Source organism: Physeter macrocephalus, chromosome 10 (assembly GCF_002837175.3).
Source record: "Physeter macrocephalus isolate SW-GA chromosome 10, ASM283717v5, whole genome shotgun sequence".
NCBI classification, from domain to species: domain Eukaryota; kingdom Metazoa; phylum Chordata; class Mammalia; order Artiodactyla; family Physeteridae; genus Physeter; species Physeter macrocephalus.
This window is the reverse complement of record NC_041223.1, coordinates 34,110,684-34,130,255: the sequence shown is the minus strand read 5'-3', so window position 1 is coordinate 34,130,255 and position 19,572 is coordinate 34,110,684. Positions and strand designations below refer to the sequence as shown.

Below are 19,572 nucleotides of genomic sequence, written 5' to 3'. Positions count from 1 at the left end.
AGTCCATGCTCTAGTAGGTCTGTGTCTTTATTCCTGTCTTACCCCTAGGTTCTTCATGACCCTTTTTTTTTTCCTTAGATTCCATATATATGTGTTAGCATACGGTATTTGTTTTTCTCTTTCTGACTTACTTCACTCTGTATGACAGACTCTAGGTCCATCCACCTCATTGCAAATAACTCAATTTAGCTTCTTTTTATGGCTGAGTACTATTCCATTGTATATATGTGCCACATCTTCTTTATCTATTCATCTGTTGATGGACACTTAGGTTGCTTCCATGTCCTGGCTATTTAGCATTTTAATACTTGTATTTTACTAAATTTTTGAGTAATTGATAACTTGTCGACTTCTCATTACTTTAAAATATTTCCAATAACTTAATAGTAGTACAATTTAAATTAATTCCAGTTCCTATGCTAAATACACAGAGACTAATAAATTGTTGTTGAAGGGATAGTTACAATAGTTTCATTCGAGAAAAGTTTTCCAGTTATTCTATAGCTCTGTAGATTGACCCAAAGATGCCTCAACTCAAGGGAAAGAATATTCTATATTATATATAATTGTATATATATGTATAATTTTTGTGTTTCTGTCCCTTTTTATATTTATTTATCTACCTATTAGCTCCATATTTCTAGTTTTTGTTAGGGGAGATCCTATTTTCAAGTGTTTCCTGTTCTTATGCTTTTTCTTGAGAACTATCTGTTTGAGATTTATTGTATTTTTAAAGAAAAGATATGTAAGTGTGATATAATTATTCTTATGTTTTGGTAAAAAAACAATAAGAACCTAAGATTGAAAAGTACCCATCAGTGTCTCTGATGGCAAAGCCTAATGTTAGGCATTTATCATAAATGCCTAACGATCAGTATTTAATCAGTCTATAATTAAATATATAATATTGGCAGCAGATATCACAGGCTAGGTAAGAACCAGCTTGTAAAGTGTTTAAAATGTGATCTTCGATTATTAAAACCCAGAGACGTGTCATTTGTGGTTATGAGCATATATAGGAAATTGTATTGTTCTCTGCATAACACTTTCGTAGAATTTTAATGTGAAATTTTAAAGTGCTTTTTGCTAAGAGTTTAGTGTCTTTTTACTACTTGTGTTAACAGATTTCTTTTAGGAAGAAATGGGTGATAATCTTATTTTGTTTTAGCTGCCTTAAACATACTTGTTTCGATAATAGCGGCTGGGCACTAGTCATTGTGACCTCTCATTTCTTCCTCTATATTCCTGATCTTGATGAAGAGCCCCATTCACCCATTATCCACACCACAAGCCATACCGTGGAGCCCGCTTTTACAGTTGCCATCCACTCAGCCACCAAGTGCTGTGGGTATTGCCTCTGACATCTTTCTAAAAGCCTGCTTCTTTCCAGTCCTACAGCCATTACCTTCATTCACAATCTAAATATTTCTTCCTTTGATTTCTGAACAGCCTCTTAAGTTAGTCATCTGCCACCCTCTCTTCCTTCTCCCATTCTCACATCTCTGTTGCTTAATATTCTCCTAAGGATGCCATGGTCTCCAATTTAAAGTTTATATTGGAACTTTTAATAAGACAGGCATCTCCTTTATAATCTGGTCCCTGTTCATCAGCCCAACGTAATCTTTGACATGCCTCGGGTTGACACACTGCGCCCTTGTCATGCTGAGTGCTTTGTGGTTATTGCACAGTGAACTTGCATACACTTTCTCAAAGGTTGCCTCTTCTGCCTCCCTTCTCCTAAACTTCCTGTTATTTGCGTGGGCAACATGTCCTCACCTTTTAAGAATTTCCTGAAATTATCCCCTGATGTCCTAATCTCTTAACAGTCACCACTCTGGGCTACAGAGGTCTTTGTATTTATGTTATTTATCACATGATGTTGCCACTGAAGTTTTGTGGCTGTTTCCCATCATGGGCTTAGGTAGCTCTGTAGAGAGCTCAGGGGAAGCAATCTTGGAAGGGGGCCAAGGAGACTTGTCTCTAAGATGCAGTGGCAGCGCAGTATTATACTTAGATTGTATTGATTCGAGATGGTTTTAGGGAAGCTCAGAGAGATTACCAAGGAAAGGCGAAGTATGAGGGATGCTAAGCAACTCTTGGCTCCACCGCTGCAGTTTCCTCCACAATGGAGTGAATTCCTGGAAAACAGGGGCTGTGTGTGTGATCTGTGTGTGCCCTGAGCACCACATGGTGTTTGGCAAACAGATTGTCTGCTGGTACATAGTAGGTTCTTAAATGTTAAGTGAATTGGGGATCCTAGATGCTCTTCATGGAACCGTATTAAATTGCTTTCAAAAAGTAATTTCTCTGTAGCATTGGGAGCTATTTAAAATACATCCTTTTTTCCAAATGAAATGTCTGATCCATGCTATTTGATTAAGATATGTGGGCTCAAACAGGATTACCAAAGTGTTGCCACGTGTATGTAAATCACACACGAATAGCTAGTCTAACATTCTATTCACTAAGGGAGATTTAGTGAAAGGAATCGCTTTGGCCAGTGCTTTTCTGATGGAGGAACACATCAGAAATATTAACAGCCAGCTTTCTCCATTTTAGGCTGCCATTTTTTCCTAAGAGCTACTACACATCAAGTATACCCAAATTGCCTTTCTGAAATATGGGAACACAAGTGTACTGTCAGTAAAATGGTCTGTGTTGATTAGTTTGTCTTTGGGGTACAGTTGACTCATCAGGTGATGGAGATGCTGCTGGCATTTCATGCAACTTGTCGTGGTGTGCTGGCTTTATTGGCTTCCTAGCAGCGACACTGACACAAATTGTCAGATTTTATGGGCAGTTTTAAACCTAATGAATTACATCCTCAAGAAACTTCCCTCGCCATTTTAGTAGCTGTACAGTTTGAAAGAAGAGAACCAAGGTACACAACACATGATAGTTCAGGACTGAAAGAACGGAAGACGGTGACAACATGCTTATTTTGTTCTTGCACATGGTGTCATTACCTGCACGATGGGATACTGATGCTGTCTCAGAGGCTGGCATTAATCTTTGTGCCAAAGCTTGCAGAAACCCTGCATGCATTCACTGACGCAAGTGTTGCTGTCCATCTTTTTGATCTTAAGATTACTCCTTTGGGATATAAGGTAATATAAGGCTGCCAAACTTTAAAAAAAGAATTCAGTTAGTGAAGGTAAGAGATGCTCATTTTCTTCCAGTCCTGAATTTCTACAAAGCCACATAAGAATTTACATCCATCATCCTATTTCATCATAACACTGGGAGAGTCAAAGATAGTTAGTCCTATTATACCAATGAGAACTAAAAGTTTTGCTCGTATTTGGTCCCAGGTCTACAAGAATCCAAAGATGTAGCTTTAATTAGTACTATATAGAGTCTCCTAACACAGCAGTTGTTTTACTAAAGTCTTGCTGTTTGTTCAGTCTAGATTCAAAAAAACTCTATCTCCACATGTAAAGGAATGCTGAGAAAAATATGCATTCAAAGATAGCTTATCTTTTCATTTTTTCTACCTCTTAAAGTATTCCCTAAATAGTGATAGAGTCAAGATCTGTATATTGCCAGGACCTTTGGCAGGGAAAGATGACTTTTTGGATAGAATCACTTGTAGGAATTTTCCAAATGATTCACACAGAATCAACTTAATCTTCTGGAAAACATTGTAGGGACCACAAATACATATTGTACCCAGGATGTAGAGTGCTTACTGCAGTGTGGTCTGTGATTTTTTTTTTTTTTTTGGTATGCATAACCCAAAGACCTAGATAGAAATGGCTAATTTTAGCACTTCTACTATAAAACAGTTTCCTACAAGAGAATATCTTCATTCATATTAAACATACCAGTATCTCTACCAACTACAATTAATTAAGAAAGGCATGCCATTGAAATCTCACCTGGTGGTGATGAGGAAACAATCCTCTCCACTGGGTGTCTTTGGAGAGTATAGAAGTTAACTCTTTAGTAAAATACTCATTTAGTATAAAAATTGCCTATAAAATGCTTGAGCCAATGTAGAAATAAGTTAATTAACTTCCCACCCAGACCACAATCTCTCAACTATTAGGAATTCTCTCTCTTTTTGCTTCCAAGGACTTTGGAGTTATGGCTGAAATTTTTTAAAATACTAAAACTGGAATTTATTATTATTATTTTTGTGGTACGCAGGCCTCTCACTGTTGTGGCCTCTCCCGTTGCGGAGCGCAGACTCAGCGGCCATGGCTCACGGGCCCAGCCGCTCCGCGGCATGTGGGATCTTCCCGCACCGGGGCACGAACCCGTGTCCCCTGCATCGGCAGGCGGTCTCTCAACCACTGCGCCACCAGGGAAGCCCTGGAATTTATTTTTAAAAATAGGGTATAAAAGGATTCTTCACTTGTCAGAAGGATTCATCTTACAGTTTCTTATTGATTTTTTTCCCCCTGAATATATTCAGAGCTTGTAATTTTATTTTCCCAACTTCGGTTCACACAGATTTTCAAGGGTACCACAACTGCAGAAGATAAAGCATGCTGGTGTTATTTATGTGTCATAGATAGTAAAATTGAGTCACAGTGTCTTGCCAAGAATGACAAAAACTCAATACTAGAGTCAAGGTTATGGCTCAGATTCTTTAAAAACTGTGTTGTGACTAGTTTTTCAAAAATCTCAAAATTTTGCCAAATATTACACAACTTCTTCGAATTGGGATAGTTATTTTAAAAAATCACAATGTGCTTAATCCAAAAATCCAGGCTGGAGACAGACATTAGAGTGAGTCTTCAGAAAAATGAAGAAATGATTTTTTTGAAAAGCAGAGAGTCATTAATTAAATATTTGACCTTTTGTGGCTTCTCAAATGTCCATTTTCAAAAAGAAGCAGTTAGAAGGAAAAAGTATGAATGTAGATTCGGGGCCCGAGGACAAAAATAGTTTAAATTGCCTTGATATATGTTCACAGATTGCAAATGAGCACTCCTTAAAATTTAAACCCTTGAATGTCATAGGCTCTGAGTTTTTTATGTATACAATGTGATTCTTACTGCCTTCCAGCTGTGTTGTGATTTCAGAAGATGACCTTCCCTATAAGTTTTATATGTAACTCATAAAATGCACGACTCTGGAGAACAATTATCATGACAGGGAGTGTGCTTTCTTGATTATGTGATGGGGTCCTGTTTCCCACTTCTGTTTTTGAAGGATACTAAAGGTAAGATTAAAAATGCTCCAGTCGTTCTGCTTGCTTGATTGTAACAGTGAAGGAGACAAAATTGATTCTAGCTTATGGCTCAGTGTTTCAGTGTTATTCGGCAGCACCTGTTGGCCGGCAGCTGTTGGGGATTATTGCAGGTTTCTTTGTCAGGAACAATGTGGCAACAGTAATAAATCAGATTCAAACTGGTTACTGAATTGCTTTAAAAGGTTTAAAAGTCTTTTTATAATCAAAGATGTTAATTCTAAGTGGTGAACCGGAATGAACCTGTATATATCTTGGGACCAAGTTATACTTTCTAAATCTGGCTAATGACCATACATGTACTGAAGCCAGGACAATTTTCTCCCAGAAATACAGCAACATTGAAAGTATCCCTACCAAACATGCCTGAAAAGATAGGAAAGCTACAATATTCCTTTAATTTTTTTCCCTTTGGTTCAGGTGAAATGGAGGATACAGCTCTGATAGTTAGAATTTCATATGGCAGGTGCTCACAGACATAGTGGATTTGAGGAAATCAGTTTTCACTAATCTAGAAAATTCTCTCCTCAAGAGAGAAGGGATTTAAAAACTTTCATGATCTATTTAAATTCAACATATCTTTCTCCTATTCTGAATAGGGAGAAATGACTCTAAGGTCATAATGTGGAATTGACTTATCCCTTCCTAGTATATTATGACATTTCACATTAAGGCAAAATAAGAAGAAACGTTCACGGGTGAAGAGGAAGGAGAGAAATGTAGTTGCTTACTTTATTAGTTTTCATGACAATACATACTTTATACAGTCCATCATTCCTGGTTGTCTAAGTATGTGTTTTCCCTAAGGTAAAGTCTCAAAAATTTCAGAAGATGTTTTAGGAGTTCTGTCAGAGAGGTGAATGGTCTCGAGCTAAAGCAAATGTAATATGACTTTTTATTTAATATATTTGTTTCCTATATCTATGCCTTTATCTATGCATACATGTACATCCATATGCCAAAAATTCAAGTGTTTGCTTTTTCATATTCAAATTTTGTTAGTGAGAAAAGCAGACTTATACGTAATCTCATTTATTTATGTGGAGACTAGCCCACCTTGCTCATTTTACTTTGTAAACCCACTCACTATTCTTCTTACCCCTTCTTCTCTTTCTTTTTGTCCTTCACTAATAGAGCCTTCAGCTACTAAGGCAAGACATGCAGACCAGTTTCTGAGGAGTAACAAACACATACATCATTTTGGTGGCAAACCTGACAGTCACCAGTCTTTTATAAAATCAGGTCCCTGCTCTTTTGGTAACAGGGTTAAGAAATGCTACACCAGCTCCCTGTGCGGAAAAGAGATCTGCTGATTGTTCTATTTGGAAGCCTTGAGCACACCCCCATGTCTTTGCACATTTATGAAATTACTGTGACTTGTCTTTTACATCTTTTTGAGCATTTATGTAATTAGGTTAGGCTCTACCTAATGGAGAGGAGCTGCTCTTATTCTGTGCTTGGTGGTTCATCCATCTCTGAGTCTTTCCGAGAATGAAAGGTGGCAGTAGTGTGCCCGGCATCAAGACTGAGCAAAGAAAAAATCTTCAGAGATTACTCTTGAAATCTGTTCTGAGAACACATGGTTTTCCTAGCGCTGTTTACTTCGGGACTTTTGGGGTCAGGAGGAAAGCTTTTCAACAAATCTGGTTCCTTTTCAAAACTATTTTTGGTAGTTTTTTACATGTGCCTGGTAATTCATTTTAAGTGGTAAAGGGAGGGAGATAATGAGTAGATAGAATTCTAAATGCACTAAGACTCTTTTATGATCCTATTTTTTTCATAAATTTTATCTGGTAGCATACAAAAATTGTAAAAATGAGTAGGTTTAATGTTGTTGAATACAGAAAATTTATTGAAAGAGGGCAAATGCAGCCCTAGGCTCCTGGACCATGGCTTATACTCTCCCTTTGCTTCCTCCAACCCAGGGCCCAACTGTAGACTTGCAGGATTAATTTTAGTCATTTCACACAGTTCCATACTGTACCTTGTCTTTCTGCAAAGCAAAGGTAATATTGTAGTTCAAAACTCGGCCATCCACGACCCTTAGGATATATGTTTTTATTATTTCTGGCAGGGACATTTAAAATTTCTTTACCTACATTTTGCACTTATTTGTATTCTTAAACACAGAATGTAGATGATGAATTTACTGATTTTTGTAACTCATTCACTGTTACTATAATTATAGTTCTGATTTAAATACAGTGATAACATTATACACTGTAAATTTATTTAGAACTGTTTATCTCTATCTGCAAATAACCCCAGACTCCAGTACTGTTACCACCCTTAATTTGTTTCCTTAAAACGGCTGTAATTTGGAATTAAAATTATTAAAGTCGTTATAATTATTTATGAAAAAAAGGATTTATCCATTCTCCTATGGATAAAATGCACACTTATTTTGGATATTAAGAAGACTTTGTTCATTTTCGGAATACTTCCTTCTTCTTGGCTATTCACTGGAAATAGCCAGTTATCATTTTTACATGTCTCTCAAAATTATTGCAGTTGCATTAAACATAATGGGGTTTTGTCCTAGTGGAAGGATACTATGAAAATAATGCTTGCTCACTGAAGGACAAGAATAATACTGTATTGTTTTTCTGGTTCATCAAGGTGATGGTTCATAAAGAATAAATAAGTGTTCCATTGACAATGTTAGTTATGTATTTTAGTTTATTAAATGAATTAAAGCACAATAAAAAGAAAATCATTTTCAAACCTGCTGCGCTTGGCCCAAAAACTGATTGTTTTTGTCTATGGTATATACATCTTAAAGGCTTTATTTAGAGTCAGTGACAAATGTGCCATCTGTATGTGATAAGATATAAAATGTTTACCTTAAATAGGAAGGTGCTGTAATGTCCTCTTCTCATTCAACATAATCATATTACAAATTCCCATCTCTTCTTGAAGTCTTATCTATGGCTATCAGACTATGATATGAAACTCACTTTTAAAAATAAAGCAAGTATAGCCAAATATCATTAGTCTTTCAACTTTTTTGTATATTGATATTTATTAAATTTTTTTGAATAAATAGGCTAATGTGATAACGAATAACCAAATAGTTATTAAGGTGGTCAGGGAAGACCTAGTAAAATAATCTAGAGTTGCACATTATGGGAACCAAAAGAATGCTGGTGTGACTGGAGCATAGAAGGTATGGGTTAGAGAAATAGAATGTTCCTATTCTAGAAAGAAATGTCAGAGAGGTAGACAGGGCCAGAACATGTAGGGCTTTGTAAGCCAGGAGAAACATTTGCATTTTACTCTAAATAGATGGTAAGTAGAGATGTGTATTACTTCTGACATATTTTAGAAAGATTTATGTGGCTACCATATGGAGAATTTATTATTGGGGTGCAAGAGCTGAAGTAGGGAGACGAACTAAGAGGCTGTAGGAACCCAGGTGTGAGGGCGGCTTGTATAGGGTGGATTTCATGGAAATGAGAAAAAAGATGTGTATGGGATTTTTTGGCAGGTGGAATAAATACTACTTTCTGCTGAATTTGGATGTAGGTGATAAGGGAAAAAGGAGAAAGTTTAATTAAGGTAGTTAGGAAAGGAAAATCAAGGATAGATCCTAGATTTTGGTCTTGAGCAATTACGTAGATGATGATGTCATTGAAAGTGCTGGAATAGATTAGGAGGAGAGCAAGATTTTTAGGGAGGAAAGGCTGGGGAATAAAGAGTTTAATTTGAGACATCTTTTAGACATCAAAACAGAGCAAGGTCCTTGAGAAAGTGGGAGAGGTTGTAATACAGACTTTATAGACCACATATGGAGAGCTTGGTCTTTGATAAGAGTGTCGTTTCCTCTATGGCAACAGTGATGTGAGCATGAGAAGGTTTCTGTCTCATTGCTTCTAATTTCTTGAAGGGGTATGAGACAAGACAAGCATTGGAAAATAAGGCAGAGGAGGATGGAGTCTAGTACACTTGAAGAGCAAGAAGATATGGGTACCTCAGCTGTGCCTTTTCTGGTCATCTTACATTTGGATCCTGTGTACTTTTTACATTGGTCTGGGCTACCTAGCAAAACCTGGAGCTGGGTTTGTCCTCTCTGCACTTTTACCACTTCAGTGGGCAGGTCTGGTTTTAGGTTCTACATCTTACAGTCAATATTCATTCATGCACAAGTATTTATTGAATTTCAACTTATCAAGTACAAGATACTGCATTTAATCATTCCAACTTTAAGTTTTTCATCATTCCATCATCTAGATTTAAGCTGCATCAGAAGAATCCATATAAAACCTGCCTTCACATGGCTCGTTAGTTTTATAAAGATTCTCTAAAGTTGTGTTTTCTGAATACAAAACAGAAGAAAAATACCATTCATCCTGTGCATACCTTCTAGATGTTTGACTATGGTGGAATTATTTAACCTACCATCTTTAAAACAAGGAATATAAAATCCAGCTAACAGAGCAGAACATAAATATGAACAAGTAAGGACATAAGGATTATGAACTAGTGAGTGTTCAATATTGTCATTAGACTCTAACCAGGCATGAGTATATCAGGTATTATATTCTGTCAGGGAGAATTATCAAGCCTTAATGCTTTGAAATAGAACTAAGGAATCTCTTCAAATAAGAAATTAAATAGAATTTACTCCAAGGTAACTAATAAACACTTTTCAAAATATCTGAGAATACTCTTGTCTGAAATTGAACTCAATATAGATCATTTATCATTAAAAATGTAAACATACTAACTAAATGATACCAATTTAGAGTTTAAAAACTGCTGTAATCTTATTTGGAGATACAAATCAGGAACAGATATTAAAGAGAAGTTATCTTAATTAATCGTATCAAATCTCCAGGGTTTCCCCACTTCCCTTAAAAACACATGTATAAGTTTAGGCTGATTGTCTTTGCTGTGAGATCATCAAAGTCATGTGTTTAATTTAAGTAGCACTGGTGACAAATGAGAGCCAGAAAAGGGGGCCTCACTTGTGAACCCCTAAGGAAAAGGAAATATGCAGCATCTCAACCACTTTTGCTTCTCCCTACAGTTTATCTGTATTATGGATTGTAGAGGTATTTTTAAAAAATATTTTTCTTAGTGTAATAATATTCACAAATATTTCACCATAAAAAGCACTAAACATTTTAAGTATATAATATTAAATGCACCATCTTTGATAATTATTTTTATTGACCATATTCTTGTCAACTCTAACTTTATTAAGAAATTTAATACCCTAACACTCCAGAATTTTATACTTGTTCAAGTCTTTAAAGTTTTCTTATGACTGTCAAAGGAAGGTATTTCTTTAAATAAATATGGTATTCCTCATTGTTCCTAATCAAAATATCTCTTTTATGTAGTCTGCACAAGAAAATGGAAATGATGCACAAAAATACAGCTTTTTATCTTGCAAGTTGTTTATGCATCTTGGGTTTGCTTATTTTTGCAATCGTGTGCATTTTAAAATTGCCATTTGTATTTTGTATTCTGGCTTTTGACTGTAGTGGAAATTTGGATTGAAGACAGTAGGAACTGTGATGTACAATATATAAGCTTGCATCCAACTGAGAAAAACCACCACTGTCTGTGCTTCAATCAGAAGGAGATTTTCTTTCAGTTTGTTTAGAAGAACCAGGTCCTGTCATCTGCATAGAATACAATATTTGACAGAAAGATTTTTCTTTTGCCCTTTGTGGCTTACATGCTGAATGCCACAAAAACTTCTGTCTAGCTGAATAACAGTTTAAGGTATCCTCTGTGATGATGGGTAACAATAAAACCAAATAAAATTTTAAATTACTATGCATAGTAGACCAAGAACCATTATCTGAATACCAAACAGAGCCAAAAAATTCTCTAAGATCCAGATTAGACATAAAAACATTTTAAAAACAGGTATGCAGGTATGTAGTATAAACCATTTTGGAAAACTCCTTGGCATTATTTACTGAAGTTAATAAATGCATACTCTGTGAAGCTGCAGTTCATCTAGTAGGCATGTATTCAAGAGAAATGTGTGCACCAACACACATCCAAAAATGCTTGTAACGGCACTATTAATAATATCTAAAGCTGGAACTAACCTATGACATAAATATAAGCGTGGATAAATATTTTTTGGCATAGTCATGTAAGGGTTACTATAAAGCAGTAAAAATGAACCTATACCTGACAGCATGGGTAAATCCTCAAACATAATGTTGAGCAAAAGAAATTAGACATAAAAGGCTATATACTGCATGATTCTATTTATACAACATTCAAAAATAGATACAACTGAACTATTGTGTTAGAACTTAGGAGTAGTTATCTTTAAGGAGGGTGGATACAGGGATTGAGAGGGTAGATTCATGGGAAATATTGTCTTTACCTGGATAATCGTTATATAGGTTTTTACTTATGATAGTACATTGATAATATTAGTATAAGACATTAAGATTTTACATTTAAATTATGAAAAGATAATACATGTGTACATTTTTATATTGATACATATATATATAAAATACATGGCATTTATAATATATAATATGTTGGTATGTAGCATGTACCAATTTAAAAAATGCTTTAAAAAGAAGAAGAAAAAAATGTCAGGATATAAAAAATACTTCATTTCTTTTTTGCTAGACATAATTCAATTATGTACAAGTCGTGTATGCATATATATGTTAAAATATGCTAAATAAGCAATTCAGTAATTCCATTTAGGCTTCTGATGGGTCACAAAACAGAACTAAGTTTAGTTACATTTCATTTAGCCACTTAAAAAATTAAAGTGAAAACTGTTTTTCTTTCCTTACAATCTTCAAGTATTTTAACTATAAGCAAACAACATGATTTAATGTTAAAGTTTTTGTAACTCAGAGTCTGTTGAATTCATCTTGGTTTTCATCAAGTTCAGTAATTCACTTCAATTTTAAGTTAAAACATTTTATTTTGCTCCTACTCTATGGGAGGCACTATGGTTTTTATATAATAAATGTTCCTATTGTGGCATCCCAGTTAGAAAATTTTGTACATAAGAGTACTATTGATTTCAGCAAGTGAGTACATATGTGAATCTCTGGATTAGTTATCGACTGCTCAAAAAGTGCACCATGAAAGGTAGAAGATCTGTGTAAACATGCCTGGCATCTGGCAGCTGAACTCGGTAATATAAAGTCTAGCAAAACTTTATTATTCAGGTATATAATGTATTACTTAAAAAAACTACTTTTCATAATCTCTTGGGGTGCATTATCTAAGAGGATTATAAAGATGATACTAAGCTGCTATTTCCCAGGCATGTGTCATGTGCTGGGCACTTAGTGCTATGGCCGATAATACATATGATACCTGTATTTCCAGAGAGAGTTAATTTAAACAAGGAATTTTTTTCTGCCTTAAAACTGGTGAAGTGATTTTCCTAAAATCATTATTTCACTTATACTATTGAAGAGAAAATTGACTATTTTTAAAGAAGAATGCCATCATTTGATGGCTATCATCAGGATACTTAAAGATTCTTTAAAAAAGTTAGCATCAAGGGAGGATAAAAGCAAATGCAGTTATCCTACCTTAGATCTTGTAGATCTAAATATCTGCACAGAAATACCTAATATCCTGAAACCAGCATTACGTTACTGATGACATCTTTTTCCATTACATGATCTGAAAAATTTAAAGGAATTTTCCAGTCTACTTTGCATGGAAAAAAATAGAATGAGAATATTTCTTTTTCAAATCTAGTTGCCTTGGAACAAGAGTGAATGACTGTGTTGGATGTTGTAAAGTGTTTTTTGCTATTTCAAGTTAGAATTGGTTGTGAAATAATAGCGTCATGCTGAATAAAAGATTTTCTTTTAAGAAACAAAAATTAAGTATTTTAGAAAAGGATCTACTAAAAGAAAGGACATGATGATCTTTTATGTTGCTTTAAGAAGCATATGCAGTAACTCTAAGAAGGTTGAACATGTCAGGAAATTAATCTGAAGGCAAACTTGCATACGTGAGAAAAATCAAAAATGATGACTAGGGTCTTAAAAGGAAGAATTGATGGGATATGTTAAAAGTGATATGAAATTCAAACGAAAAGATTGATGAGATTTATTATTATAAAATTTTGAGTTTTTTAAAATAAAAAATATAAGTACAAAAAAGTTAAGTAATATTAACAAGCTTGAGAGAAAACAAAACACATTTATCCATCCCTGTCCAGTTATTTTCCTCTTAGGTGTCTAAAGTTAACAATTTCTGGCAATTTCATCTCATTTTTTGATAGACTTCTATTCATATTTCTCAATTTGTCAATTTTATATACTATCAATTGACATTCTGTTTTTATAAATCAAACTTAGCTTTCTGGCACACCATCTTTCTTGCCTGTCTTGAGAGTTATTTTTTATTTGTTTATGTTTCCTGGATTTCTAATTCTTCTTGTACTATTTGCTATTATATTGTTTCCCCTCTCAAAAATATTTCAGTACATTAGTTTTTTCTAAACAGCCCCACTTTTCTTTAGATCTCTTTGCCCAAAGTCCTCTGTGTTTTGCCTGAACTTGGATTCATTGTTCCCTAGGTTTAGTGTAATGTTTTCCTACATTGAATCCACCTTGTCTAGGAATTCACGCCTTCCTCTTTTTTGGTTTACTTTCTCATTTTGCTGGAGTACATCCTCAAATAGTTTCTTAAGAAATGTTGCATGGACAATAAACTTTTTGAGTCATTGTAAAAAATTTAAGTCATTGTATTATATAAAATTTTTTCAAGTTTGGGTAATTTCTCTTTTTTTTAGTAGAAATTCTTCTATCTAGTTTCTCTATTTTATTTTTTGAAGCTCCTTTTCTTCAAATTTGGCGTTTTTCATCTTTCCTATTTTTAATGTTTTTCTTTTGTTTCTCTTTTATAGGCAATGTCTTTAACTCTATCTTCAAAAGTTGTACTGAAACTTTATTATAGATAAATAATTGTAATATTACTTTTTCATGTTACTGTATTCTGTTTCTCTTCTCAAATCTCTCCAGGAATATTAATCAGAAATTTCTTTCTTTCAAAAATGGTATTATCAGTCCTTTATATAATCTTCTGTCTTCCAGGTTTTTTTTTACTGTTTAATCTTCATTCTTCTTTTCTATGAGGTACTCTTTACTAAAAAAACTGCCTATCTTTATTCCCTATTAATATTGTGGTGTCAGGTCTTAAGATGATCTGCTTGAGGAGCTGATTGAGAGGACTGAGGGCCCAGGGTGTGAGGGCAGGACAGCAGGGTGATTAGGCAGGGAGCTAGCTCTTCTGCGGAGGCAACATCAAATGTAAGAATATGTTTTTTTTCCTCTGGGATCGTATTTCTCCAGAGAGGTAAACTTCATTCTTTTTCCTAGGGGAGAAGTAGCTATGAGTATTTGGGGCCACAGCTGTTCTTGGCCACAAGTAGAAGTGTTCACCTATAGAGAAAAGTTTCCATTACTTTTGTCAAATTACACCTCTTAGGAGAATCACATCTTATGAATAACATTTTTCCCCCCCCTGGGTAATTAACTCTTCAGTAGGCAGGTTAGTGCCCCAGTAAGATGTTTTTTTTTAACATCTTTATTGGAGTTTAATTGCTTTACAATGGTGTTTTAGTTTCTGCTTTTCTGCTTTATAACAAAGTGAATCAGCTATACATATACATATATCCCTGTATCTCCTCCCTCTTGCGTCTCCCTCTCACCCTGCCTATCCCACCCCTCTAGGTGGTCACAAAGCATGGAGCTGATCTACCTGTGCTATGTGGCTGCTTCCCACTAGCTATCTATTTTACATTTGGTAGTATATATATGTGCCACATCTTCTTTATCCATTCATCTGTCAGTGGACACTTAGGTTGCTTCCATGTCCTGGCTATTGTAAATAGAGCTGCAATTAACGTTGTGGTGCCTTATGAATAACTTTTATTTCACATAACTGATTCGTTGAAGAAAACTTCGTAACTTTAATTCCCCAGTAACTCTTTGAAGTTTTTCCTTTTGGGATTCACATTTCAATGTATAGTAGGTGTAAATCTTAGTGTTTGAGAAAAATCCCAGCTTTTGAATTATAGTCCACTTAATTATGTGGAGCCCTGGTTGCTAAATTATAGTATCTCATGCATCGAGTGAAATATTGAGTTGTTTAGCACACTGTATCACTTATTTATTCCAAAATATTTCATCTGTGAATTGACTGCTCTTTTATGTTGGCTTTTCTTTATATAAAAGTTAAAATAATGTTAGAAAGGCAAATTATTCAGATGCTGAAATTACGTTTTCCTCGATTTCAAATAACTTATAAACTGGGAGAATTAGTATATGTTTTATGTAACATAGCTTATTTCTTAAAATTATACAGAAAATGCACATAATTCTGGAAATAAAAATGTTCAGCTGCTAAATAGCTCTCCCTGTTACTTTGCTGTTTTTCTTCCATTTGCTACACACACACACACACACACACACACACACACACACACACACACACACACACACACACAGACTCACACATATATATAGTGTATTTAGTTCTGTAGCCACAAGAATTAGCAGCAGTTTTGGAGAGAAAAGGTAGGAGAAAGAATGCCCTGAGCATCCCTTTGAATAGCTCAGGCAAGAACAGGTGTTATTATCCCAGGAGGAAACTGTAAGTGACTTTTTTGTAATTGGAAGTGTGTCCTGCCCTGATAAGAACTTGTGGATAAGGAAACAAGAGACTCGTAAATAGCCAAAGGGAAGAAAGCCAGAAAAGCTTGCTGTGCTCCTCCACTTAAATATAGTCATTTCTTTAGGGACTACAGGTTTTACAGAAAGATGAGGACTAATTTGGGATGCTACTTACCTTTGTTTCCAAAAGAAAAAACTCCTCTAGAATGTGATTTTAAGTAGGCCATGGACCAAAAATGGGCCAAAGGCCTGCCAGGCAGCTTTATGAACTTCAAGGTTCTAGGATATTTCATCCATTGGAGAGTTCCCCAGTGGTTTAAACAGTATTAGAAAGAAAACAGCAGCAAAAAAATCAACCATGCTAATAAAAATCTCTCCTGCAAGAAATTATTGGGTGGTAGAACCTAAGTAGTTTTGTTGCTGCTTTGTTGTTGTTTTGTTGACTGGATGGTTTGTTCTGGATATTTGCTTACTTCTTGGCTTGTTGATTTTCAGTATATAAGTATAACTTTGCAATGCCAAGAAAAGAAAAGAAAAAAGAAATCTTTTAGGAGTCTTTAAGATAATATCATACATTTTTGAGGTTTTTAAGACTGAGAATCAATTTTGCTTTACCTAAAAGGAATGTTATAATGCTGCACATTTTTGCTTATTCTGCATTCTTGCTTATTCTTGAAACTCAGAAGAAATTCTGCCCGTTGAAAAGCTCTCATTGTGTATTAATCACAACATGAAACCCTCACTTACTCTCAAATTAAGTGTTCAGTGCTATGCATGTTATAAATTCATTCTCAGTGGCAAAATTTTCTTGGGGCTTAAGAAATTGTACTTTAATCACTTGTAGCCAAAAAGATTAGCAAAAATAGTACTTTGACAAATAATGTCAGCATGTTCTTAGATTTTGGTAAATGTGGACAAAATCGGTAGATAGATACATGAGGAGTGCCCACATAAAATCATCATACTTCGAAAGCTTTTCCTAGCGTAACTCACAACTGTAGACTTTTCCTTTCAGTAATAAGAAGCAACAATGTTGATAACTAGAAAGCATCTAGCCAGCTTTCTATTCAATGAGGACTTTTTTGAAATAATAATAATAATTCAACAAAACAAACAGAATCACTAACTTCAAAATACTCTCGTACTTAAAAGTAATGTGAGTTTTAAAATTGTTTAGCGCTTCCAGTTTAGATATTTGGGAACACTATTTGCATCTACATGCCAACATTGATTGACTCCTTGAATTTGAATATTCCCCATAATCATATCCCACTCCATCCATTTTTTCTTCACTCTCAGTTATACTTTTCATATACCACCCTTTATTTCTTTCCCTTCAGCATTTCGTTTGCTTTTTTCCCCTTTTTAAATGTGAAACAAAAAAAATTTTATATGCTACCCACTGCGTCCATGTCCATACCTGCTGTCTCATATCCATCCACTTTTCGACTGGGACAGTCTGCATTGTTTCCATCTCTCTATAAAGCAGTTCTCATTAAATTCATCAATAAGCCCTTGATTTCTGAATCCAGTGAAAATTTATTTTTTTTATCTTCCCTGAATTCTTTGTGGCATTTAACACGTCTGAGCACTCCCTCTTTCTTTGAGAACCCTCTTCCATTGACTTCTGAGATAACACTCTGTAGGTTCCTCTGCATAATGCTTATATACAGATGTTCTGCATTTTTTCAGTTCCACAGAGTTTCTCTGTGTATCTGCACACATTTCCTTGGCATCCATTCCAAGTGTATATCAGAGACTTTCAGGTCTAGACCATCAACCGGATCTGTTGTTCTTTCTGTATACCATCGCAGGGTGCCAGCAAAGAAACCTGGGGACTACCCTTGAGCCCTCCTTCTTTCCTACCCCTGCATTTAAGGAATTACCAATCTCACTGATTTTGCTTTCTTAATATCTCTTCAATTGTTGCTTTTTTCTCGGTACCCTATTGTCAGTACCCTTCAGACAGGGTTATATCCCACCTGCATTGCTAGAATAGCACTCCAATTTGCTGTCTTGTATCTAGTCTTGCCAACCCCATTCAGTCCACTCCTCTCATCTTCCTCTCTTTTAACATTTATCATATCAAATCAATTTTTATTATATATTTGATTTTACTTATTCACTTATAAGTCATGCTCTTTGTTAGCTCATCAGGTACCAATTCTATATATTTTTTTAACATCTTTATTAGAGTATAATTGCTTTACATTGTTGTGTTAGTTGCTGCTGTATAACAAAGTGAATCATCTATACGTATACATATATCCCCATATCCCCTCCCTCTTGCATCTCCCTCCCACCCTCCCTATCTCACCCCTCTAGGTGGTCACAAAGCACCGAGCTGATCTACCTGTGCTGTGTGACTGCTTCACACTAGCTATTTATTTTACATTTGGTAGTGTACATATGTCCATGCCACTCTCTCACTTTGTCCCAGCTTACCCTTCCCCCTCCCTGTGTCCTCAGGTCCATTCTCTACGTCTGCGTCTTTATTCCTGTCCTGCTTATTCCTGACTTACGTCACTCTGTATGACAGACTCTAGGTCCATCCACCTCACTACAAATAACTCAATTTCGTTTCTTTTTATGGCTAGTACTATTCCATCGTATATATGTGCCACATCTTCTTTATCCATTCATCTATTGATGGACACTTAGGTTGCTTCCATGTCCTGGCTATTGTAAATAGTGCTGCAATGAACATATGTACCAATTCTATATTAATATTATTTTTGTCTTTGTCATTCATTCCATATCATAGTACTCGTTATAAGTACTTAATAACTGTTTTTCTGGTGAATAGATATGTGAATAAATGCAGTCTCACTGCTCCAAAGCCAGTTGATAATGACTGAGTGAATAGTGGGGCATGGATAAGAGCTAGTCACTGAAATTGGAAGCATCATTCAGCAGCTGTTTCAGCAACAGTCTGGGAGAAGTTTTCTATTTCTTCCTTGCATTTGTGAAAGTTGACTGTATTAAAAGCAGGGTTACTCATGCATTTAATGTAGAATTTAAATACAATTCAATGCTGAGTCTACTTGAGTATTTATTATATGGAGAGTACGTGAGATAAATAAATCAAATTATGTGAAAAAATTTAGGAAGTATGATAAACTTATTTTCTAATTTCTATGATAATATGCCCAAGGAATAGATTCAACCCAAATATTGTATAGTTGTAGATGTGTCTAACCCAATTCACGTTATGTTATGATGTTAATAGTATGTCCAAATATCTTTCCAGTTCTTGATTAGGCAGAAGTGTACTTAAGGTCAGTCAAAATAAAAGGTCAAGTACCACAAGAAATAATTTCTTTTAACTTTTGAAAATTTAAAAATTAATTTAGTGCTAAATAGTTTTGGGGTTCACAGTGTATAGAAAATAATTTTGCAATGACAAAAATTACACATAGTAAATGTCCATATCTGAGTGAATTTATTGAGGAGTGTAATTTAGTTTGAGTCATTGGGAAAAGAGAGAACTGAGGTATTATAAAATGTGAAAAATTAAATGAAATGTCTATTTCTGCTATTTTTGCATAAATTAGACCTTTTACTTCTAATTATGAAAAAAAAAGTCTTTTTTGCCTCCCCTCTCCCTGGGTAGCTTGTTATCTGTAGCAAGTAAATTTCTAAGAAAAGTGCAAATATTCAAATATATTGTCTTAACATTTAAAAGAAAAGAATACATATTCAGACAATGCTACCATTTAAAAAAATTAAAGCTTA

The 19,572-nt window shown here is 34.8% G+C and overlaps 1 protein-coding gene across 1 annotated transcript in view; it reads left to right on the top strand.

The window, feature by feature from the left end:
• LAMA2 (laminin subunit alpha 2) overlaps positions 1 to 19,572 on the top strand; it is a 621,727-nt gene that overhangs the window by 125,706 nt on the left and 476,449 nt on the right. The window lies entirely within an intron of this gene.